Here is a 9,983-nt window from a genome sequence, read left to right on the forward strand (position 1 = left end):
TTTCAGGTCGAAACCCTTCTTTAGAACTCTGAACCCTTCTTCAGAGTTCTGACGAAAGGTCTTTGACCTGAAACGTTAACTCTGTTTCTCTCTCTTCACGGATGCTGCCTAGCCTGCTGAGTTTTTCCAGCGTTTTCTGTTGTTATTTCGGATTTCCAGCATCCGCGGTATTTTGCTAAGGATAAATCCCATGTGTTTTGTCGTTAAATTCAGACTGTTGCTTTGTTCAGCATCCAACAAGGAGCCAGGGTATAAGAACGGATCGATATGGTACCTGGTACTGTATGAGCCATTGTGGCATTAGGTCCTATGCCTTACCCTGTACCTGATCCAACAGGTATTGGACACTCTACTTGTCCAATGAGGTAATACACACTGTACCTGGGTGGCTGGGTCAGTACTGGATTTTACCCAGGGTATTCTTACTGGGGCTGTCTATGGAGAACTTCAGTGCAAGCTGCGTATGGTTTCTGACCAGAAAGGTTGTGGGTAGTGCATGGCCGGATTTCTGATCAGCGCTGCTGATGGGCGATGCTTCTCACCTGCAGTGCGGACTCGTAGAATAACACCTATGTCTAATCGAGTGCACTTAATCAAGTGAAGTATCGAGTCAGATACTCATTCCTGTATCTAATCCAACCAGGTATCAGGTGTAACTGACCCAATGAGTTATTGAACCCTGTAGCTGACTCGGTGAGGTATTTTTTTATTTGTTTATGGGATGTGGGCGTCGCTGGCAAGGCCAGCATTTATTGCCCATCCCTCATTGCCCTTGAGAAGGTGGTGGTGAGCCGCCTTCTTGAACCGCTGCAGTCCGTGTGGTGAAGGTGCTCCCACAGTGCTGTTAGGCAGGGAGTTCCAGGATTTTGACCCAGTGACGATGAAGGGATTGTATCCAGTCCAACAAGGGTACTGACCGTGTACGATTGAATTCTGATCCAACGAGGCACTGGATACTTGTCCAACGATACATTGGATTCTGTACCTCTATACCAGTTTGTTTCTTCACGAATGGTCTGGACTCTGAACCTCCCTGTAGGCCATGATACTAACAGGCCAGCTGACAAGTTGGTGCTATTTTTATGGTCCAGGGATTCATCCGACTGCTTTCCCCAGATTATGGTAATCTGACCAAGAATTAGCTGGGGAAAATGGGGCACTGAATAGAGATACTTTGCTGCCGGAACTGCCAGTGGAAGTTGAATGTTCTGATGTCATGGATACTGGATTCTTGAGGGTAGAAGTCCCAGCACTTTACTCCCGGAGCAATTGGGAGTCTATTAATGTACTGTTATTGATGGCAGGCCACGCTCTCTCCATTTAAATAGTTCAAAACATTTTTTACCCTCATTAAACTGAAAGGCTAATGAGTTCAGTGTCATCAATGACTAAAGTTCTAAGGGGTAATTCCACGATGCCGTGCTCCCAAAGTAGCCCCAGTTCTCCGATGCGAGCTCCCTATGAGTGCAGCACCCCTTCAGTTTCTTGCCACCTCCCAACATCTAATACCTAATTGGTTGGCTTGGATACAGGATCAGGTACTTACTGGATAATACGTCATTCATTTGGGTACAGGGTTCACTATCTCACTTGATCAAGCACAGTGCCCAATACCTCACAGGGCCCAGTACTAAGTCAGGCACCCTGAGTAGTATCTTGTTCACACATGCCAACTTGGAAAAGTTGACGATTACCTTGAAGAGAGCTGGCCCAGACCTAAACGTGCTGACAACACAAAGTACAACATAGAACAGATAAAATAGCCCTGAATAAAGGTCTTTGACCATGGCCACTGCTTCAAGGTGATTGAACAAGTTAATTCCTTTTTGTTGCAGGATTTTTAATTAGTGTTTTGGGATCATGGTCCACAACTCAATTGGTTTTTGTGCGAAATTTCTTTATCATTCACCACCCCCCCCACCCCGAACTATCCCTCACTCACCCCACCATTACACAGTATTAGCTAAATCCCGCCCCCATCGCCCCCTCCGCCCCCTGCCCTCAGCACACGGATTTCTATGGATTTAAAGCTGGTCGATCAATCAGGGCAGGCTGGCATTTGAAACGATGCACCCAGCTGCCAGACACCTGCTCTTCGCACGGACATCAGCTTCTCCAGCCCCTTTGCCATGTTGTTTGCGCAAGGGGTCGGGGAAATCAGCGGGTAGGAAGAGGACTGCGCCAGTCGCACGGACACGAGTCCACAAAGCTGACTGCTCACGCAACACACGAGCTGTTGCCGACTGATTGCGGTCTTCGCAGCCCAAAGGCTGCAATAAATACATCTGAGCTCTGGCTCTGAAACCAGTTCAGCTGCGGTACCATAAACCGGGGGTGGATGAGGGTTGGCATCAAGTTAGCACCTACAACACAATGGTTTATAGCGCTTGGACTGCAGTGAAAATGGGAATAATAGGTAATCACCTTGCACTGCTCCTGCTTGCTATCTGTGCCACAATACCAGAGTATTCTCATAGTTTAGTCCCTGTAACTTGACTTTCAAGATCCATTTCCTTTTCCTGCCTCATTACATACTAAACTGTGCCCCTCCAATACTAGGGGCCAGGGAACGTACCTGAATAACAACAGAAAATGCTGGAAAAACTCAGCAGGCCAGGCACCCGAAACGTTGACTCTATTTCTCTCTCCACGGATGTTGCCTGGCCTGCTGAGTTTTTCCAGCATTTTCTGTTGTTATTTCAGATTTCCAGCATCTGCAGTATTTTGCTAACGTACCTGAATGTTTGTCTGATAGCCCTACAAGGTTATATGAACAACTGACTAGCCATCTAATACAAGAAATGGTAACTAGACAGATTAAATATAAATGTATTTATCGATATGAATATGCTGGCATTAGTTGTTGTCTAATTTATTATGATTCAAGATAATTCAGCAGTGACTACGGTCCCAGACAGATGTGTGTAATTGTACCTGCGCTGTACCCAGAGTATTATTAAAACAGCACCGGATATGATTGCGAACTACCACATCAATCCCAGTCATAAGTTATACGTCACCAGTTATTTGTTATCTCCGTGTCCACTGAGTTTAATATGCTTTACAAAATGTAAGGCAATCTAATTTGTTTCCAATTCTCTCTCTCCCTCATCCTGTGTGTGTGTGGACACCAGAAACTAGATGGTCATCCAGCACTAATCTCTCTCCCCTTCCCTACATTACAACGGTGTCTGTACAGGACTTCTTTTAAAAATCCGGCACGGACGGGACCAACGTGGTGCCGGTTCATCAAAAATTCCGGATAACCGAAAGCTATAGTAAAAGATACGGAGCTCTCAACAAACCCTGTTGCTTAGCAACAGCTTCAGAACAATGGCCACAAGTTGCAAGCGTCTCTGTAGCTTAGCAACAGCTGCAGCCACACCCTTGCACAGCAACAAATGGAGGAAGGCAAGTAATAAAAGTTACCTGAACCTACTCCTGAATTTTGCCGGTTAACCGAGATTTCCAGTTATTTAGGTGCCGGTAAATCGAAAGTTTCCTGCGCTTCAAAAGCATTTCATTAGCTGTGAAGTGTTTTTGGACATCCTAAGGTGATGAAAGCGCCATATAAAGTGCAAGTTCCAGTCCTCTGCTCCTTCCTCCCCCAGCCATCAGATCTCCCAATGAAATGACACCTCTCAAGCATATCTCAGCGCTCAGAGTGCTGTATGCAATATATTACTTTGGGAATTAATTTCACCAAGTTCATTGACTGACCTGCCTGCCCACTATTAGGATTGCACAGCAACTAATATTCCCCATCCCTGCTCACATGGGGAACCACACAGACCAATGAAATTGCTCCATAAGGTGATAGCCGTGGCTCGGTGGGTAGCACCCTTGCCGCTGAGTCAGAAGGTCGTGGGTTCAAGTCCCACTCCAGAGACTTGAGCACAAAATCTAGACTGACCCTCCAGTGCAGTACTGAGGGAGTGCTGCGCTGCCGGAGGTCTTTTGGATGAGATGCTAAACCGAGGCCCCTTCTGCTCTCTCCAGCTGCACATAAACTATCCCATGGCACTATTTTGAAGAAGAGCAGGGAAGTTCTCCACCTGTCCTGACCAACATCTATCCCTCAATTAGCATCACTAAATAAAACAGATTATCTGGCCATTTACCTCATGGCTGTTGGTGGACTTTGCTGTGTAAAAATTGGCTGCCACCTTGTCCTTATATTACAACAGTGACTATACTTCAAAAGCACATCATTGGCTATGAAGCATGTTGGTACATCCGGAGGCCATAAATGAAAGTACTTTCTTTTTTTCTATAATTCCTTGTTATCTCTTCTGGGTATGTGCGACGTTTGAGATAACATACAAAAGACAACAAGGCAATTTGACTCTGATGGAGGATGACTAAGTCTTTGAGACCAGGAGAGAGCACCGTTGGCAACTATGTCTAGTTAGACAGGTGCTGTTACTTTTACTTGTGCTGTATGTTCCTCAAGATAATCTGTTCCCCTCTCCTGGAGATGTTGACACAGTAAGTGCTGCCAGGCTCTTGGAATGTGGGGGAGGGACATCAGAGCCAAGTCAGATCAAACCCGAAGCCAACATCCACATGCACAGATTTTCTAGCAGGAGTTAGCAGTCAGAAGCAAGAATCCTGGCTGATTGATCCCTTCTCCAGTCTAGTGGCAACTGTACTATCAAAACTCTTACCCCTGATCCTCAGCGCCAATGAAATGCTGGTGTGTTGGTTGTAGAGTTGTATTTGGGTAAAGCAGTTTAAAATTTTTAAGGTATATGCTCGACATTGCCATTGTGTTCAACGTCACTGGCCATTCCCATAAGTGGACCTTGCGCACCCTATGGACCGGAGTGTGCCTTTACCTGCCCAATGTCTAGGTAAACACAGTGACACCCAGAAGTCAAACGGAATCCTTGTCATTGTACTGGAATATATCACATGATACCATCGAGTTCAGTAGGTGGAGGAATATACACTATCAGACCAAGGTCTGGCTATAAACCAATAGATAAACTTATTGAACAGCAAATTGTAAGTGGGCTCCAGGAGACTGATAACTCATGAGACCCCCTATTTCCAGTTACTCTGCAATCGACGCATTGAATTGAGGCCCTCTCAAGAACTTGTCCAGTTCCTGTTTGAAGGACTGCAGAGGATTCACCCTCTGTGCACGCTGTGGTAATCTGTTCCAGAGTGCGATGACTCTCTGTGAGGGTTGGGGAGAGAGGGGGATACTGCCTATTATCTAACCTTACTATTTATTTACGTAATTTATAATCATGTCTACTAGTCCTCCCATCACTATCCATTCAGACTAACCTATGCAACTGGACAAAATATATTCACCTCATCAGTTTAAAAATCTCCTATCTCCTTTTAGTCTGTGGTTCTCTAATGAAAATAACCCTGATTTCTGGAGCTTAATCTTCAAAGAATCATAGAATGGTTACAGCACAGAAGAAGGCCATTCGGCCCGTCCAGCCCATGCCGGCTCTCTGCAAGAGCACTTCAGCTAGTCCCACTCCCCCGCCCTTTCCTCGTAGCCCTGCAAATTTTTTTCCTTCAGGTCCCAATTCCCTTTTGAAAGCCACGATTGAGTCTGCCTCCACCACCCTTTCAGGCAGTGTATTCCAGATCCTAACCACTCGCTGCGTAAAAAAGTTTTTCCTCATGTCGCCTTTGGTTCTTTTGCCAATCAACTTAAATCTGTGTCCTCTGGTTCTCGACCCTTTCGCCAATGGGAACAGTTTCCATATATTCTGCCTAGACCCCTCCTGATTTTGAACACCTCTATCAAATCTCCTCTCAACCTTCTCTGCTCCAAGGAGAACAACCCCAGCTTCTCCAGTCTATCCACGTAACTGAAGTCCCTCATCCCTGGAACCATTCTCGTAAATCTTTTCTGCACCCTCTCTAAGGCCTTCACATCCTTCCTAAAGTGCGGTGCCCAGAATTGGACACAATACTTCAATTGTGGCCGAACTAATGTTTTATAAAGGTTCATCATAACTTCCTTGCTTTTGAATTCTATGCATCTATTTATGAAGCCCAGGATCCCATAAGATTTTTTAACTGCTTTGTCAACCTGCCCTGCCACCTTCAATGATTTGTGCACATATACCCCTAGGTGTCTCTGTTCATGCACCCCCTTTAGGATTGTACCCTTTAGTTTATATTGCCTCTCCTCACTCTTCCTACCAAAATGTATCACTTCGCACTTTTCGGCATTAAATTTCATCTGCCACATGTCTGCCCATTCCACCAGCCTGTCTGTCTGTCTTGAAGTCTATCACTAACCTCCTCACTGTTCACTATACTTTGAAGTTTTGTGTCATCTGCAAATTTTGAAATTGTGCCCTGTACACCCAAGTCCAAGTCATTAATATATATCAAGAAAAGCAGTGGTCCTAGGACCGACCCCTGGGGAACACCACTGTATACCTGTACACAGTATAATTTGTTGTCTTGTCTTGGTAATCGATAACCACCTCATACTTATTTTGTTGGGAAGTCTTTGATCCTGGATCGTCAGCAGGTGTTTCTGGCAGCCCTACCCTTCTGGTTGTGAAGTGTGAACACTGAGATAAAAATAGAGACACAGACAGTCAGATTGTCAAGTTTGCAAACAGCCAGTTATGAGTGCAAGCTTTGACCAGGCACGAAAGGAGAAGCTAAGCAGCTAATTAGTAGTTATTTTAAGTTGAGCAAGACGACGCACTGATGTAGGAGGTGTAGCCTATTCAATATTTTTGAATTATTATATGAAGACACCTTGTACTGATTGAATTCAGTGAGTCTGATTAGAACTGTTTCTCTGTATGTTTACTTGCTGTAAAATAAAGCAGCTTAGATATGTTTCTGACCTCATATTACCAATGTGCTTTCTCTGCCTGTGTGCGGGAGCGAATCACGCCACTGATTCTGAGAAAGTATCTACGGTCAAACCGAATTTATAACACACAGGAACATAGCAACAGGAGTAGGCCATTCAGCCCCTTGAGCCTGTTCCACCATTCAACAACAACAGCAACAACTTGTATTTATATAGCTCCTTTAACATAGTAAAACGTCCCAAGGCGCAATTAGATTCAATTAGAATTTAGATCATAAAATCATAGAATGGTTACAGCACAGAAGGAGGCCATTCAGCCCGTCGAGCCTGTGCCGGCTCTCTGCAAGAGCACTTCAGCTAATCCCAATCCCCCGCCCTTTCTCCGTAGGCCTGCCAATTTTTTTCCTTCAGGTACTTATCCAATTCCCTTTTGAAAGCCACGATTGAATCTGCCTCCACCACCTTTTCAGGCAGTGCATTGCAGCTCCTAACCACTCGCTGCGTAAAAAAGTTTTTCCTCATGTCGCCTTTGGTTCTTTTGCCAATCACCTTAAATCTGTGTCCTCTGGTTGTCGACCCTTCTGCCAATGGGAACAGTTTCTCTCTATCTACTCTGTCCAGACCACTCATGATTTTGAACACCTCTATCAAATCTCTCAACCTTCTCTGCTCTAAGGAGAACAACCCCAGCTTCTCCAGTCTATCCACGTAACTGAAGTCCCTCATCCCCGGAATCATTCTTGTAAATCTTTTCTGCACCCTCTCCAAGGCCTTCACATCCTTCCTAAAGTGCGGTGCCCAGAATTGGAAACAATACTCCAGTTGACGCTGAACCAGTGTTTTATAAAGTTTCATCATAACTTCCTTGCTTTTGTACTCTATGCCTCTATTTATGAAACCCAGGATCCCATAAGATTTTTTAACCGCTTTCTCAACCTGTCCTGCCACCTTCAATGATTTGTGCTCATATACCCCTAGGTCTCTCTGTTCATGCACCCCATTTAGGATTGTACCCTTTAGTTTATATTGCCTCTCCTCATTCTTCCTACCAAAATGTATCACTTCGCACTTTTCTGCGGTAAATTTCATCTGCCACATGTCCGCCCATTTCACCAGCCTGTCTATGTCCTCTTGAAGTCTATCACTATCCTCCTCACTGTTCACTATACTTCCACGTTTTCTGTCATCTGCAAATTTTGAAATTGTTCCCTATACTCCCAAGTCCAAGTCATTAATATATATCAAGAAAAGCAGTGGTCCTAGTACCGAATCCTGGGGAACACTACTGTATACCTTCCTCCAGTCCGAGAAACAACCGTTCACCACTACTCTCTGTTTCCTGTCACTTAGCCAATTTCATATCCATGCTGCCACTGTCCCTTTTATTCCATAGGCTTCAACTTTGCTGGCAAGCCTATTATGTGGTCCTTTATCAAACACCTTTTGGAAATCCATGTACACCATGTCAACCACATTGCCCTCATCAACCCTCTCTGTTACCTCATCAAAAAACTTGATCAAGTTAGTTAAACACGATTTGCCTTTAACAAATCCATGCTGGCTTTCCTTAATTAATCCACACTTGTCCAAGTGACTGTTAATTTTGTCCCGGATTATCGTTTCTAAAAGCTTCCCCACTGCCGAGGTTAAACTGACTGGCCTATATTTGCTGGGTTTATCCTTACACCCTTTTTTGAACAAGGGTGTAACATTTGCAATTCTCCAGTCCTCTGGCACCACCCCCATATCTAAAGAGAATTGGAAGATTATGGCAAGTACCTCCGCGATTTCCTCCTGAACCTCCCCCAGCATCCAATCCGGTTCTGGTGACTTATCAACTTTAAGTACAGACGGCCTTTCTAGTACCTCCTCTTTATCGATTTTTATCCCATCCAGTATCTCAACCACCTCCTCTTTCACTATGACTTTGGCAGCATCTTCTTCCTTCGTAAAGACAGATGCAAAGTACTCATTTAGTACCTCAGCTACGCCCTCTGCCTCCATGCGTAGGTCTACTTTTAGTCCCTAATCGGCCCCACCCTCCTCTTACTGCCTGTTTATTATTTTAAAGCCTATAGAAGACTTTTGAATTCCCTTTTATGTTAGCTGCCAATCTATTGTCATATTCTCTCTTTGCCCTTTTATTTTCTTTTTCACTTCCCCTCTGAACTTTCTATATTCAGCCTGATTCTCACTTGTATTCTCAACCTAACATCTGTCATACGTGCTCTTTTTCTGCTTCATCTTACTCTCTATCTCTTTCATCATCCAGGGAGCTCTGGCTTTTGTTGCCCTACCTTTCCCCCTTGTGGGAATGTACCTCGACTGTACCTGAACCATCTCTTTAAAAGCAGTCCATTGTTCGATTACAGTTTTGCCTGCCAATCTTTTATTCCAATTTACCCAGGCCAAATCCGTTCTCAACCCACTGAAGTTTGCCTTCCTCCAATTAAGTATTTTTACTCTAGATTGCTCCTTGTCCTTTTCCATAGCTAATCTAAACCTTATGATACTATGATCACTGTTCCCTAAATGTTCACCTACTGACACTTGCTCCACTTGACCTACCTCATTCCCCAGAACCAGATCCAGCAATGAATCCTTCCTCGTCGGGCCGGAAACATACTGATCAAGAAAGTTCTCCTGAACACACTTCAGAAATTCTGCCCCCTCTCTGCCCTTAACATTATTACAATCCCACTCTATATTAGGATCATTGAAGTCCCCCATTATCACTACTCTATAGTTCTTGCACCTCTCTGTAATCTCCCTGTAAATTTGCTCCTCTATATCCTTCCCGCTAGTTGGTGGCCTACAGAATACACCTAGTGGTGTAATGGCACCTCTATTATTTCTTAACTCTAACCAAATAGATCCTGTCCTTGAGCCCTCCAGGACATCCTCTCTCTCCAGCACTGTAACATTCTCCTTAACCAATACTGCCACCCCACCTTCTTCCTTTCCTTCCCTGTCTTTCCTGAACACCTGATATCCAGGAATATTTAAAACCCAATCCTGCCCTTTTCGAGCCAGATGGAAATGTTGGGTTTGGGTGTGATCCTTAAATCTGGAAAATAATTCCTGTCAAACAGAACCTCAGTGCAGTCAGCGAGTGCTCTTTGTGCATTGTTCTCATAGTGGTGGGTGATCGATGTCTCGGGTTTGATTTGCATCC

This window comes from Somniosus microcephalus, chromosome 17, assembly GCF_052327205.1.
Source record: "Somniosus microcephalus isolate GS21.2 chromosome 17, FLI_Smic_1.0, whole genome shotgun sequence".
In the NCBI taxonomy this organism is placed as follows: Eukaryota; Metazoa; Chordata; class Chondrichthyes; order Squaliformes; family Somniosidae; genus Somniosus; species Somniosus microcephalus.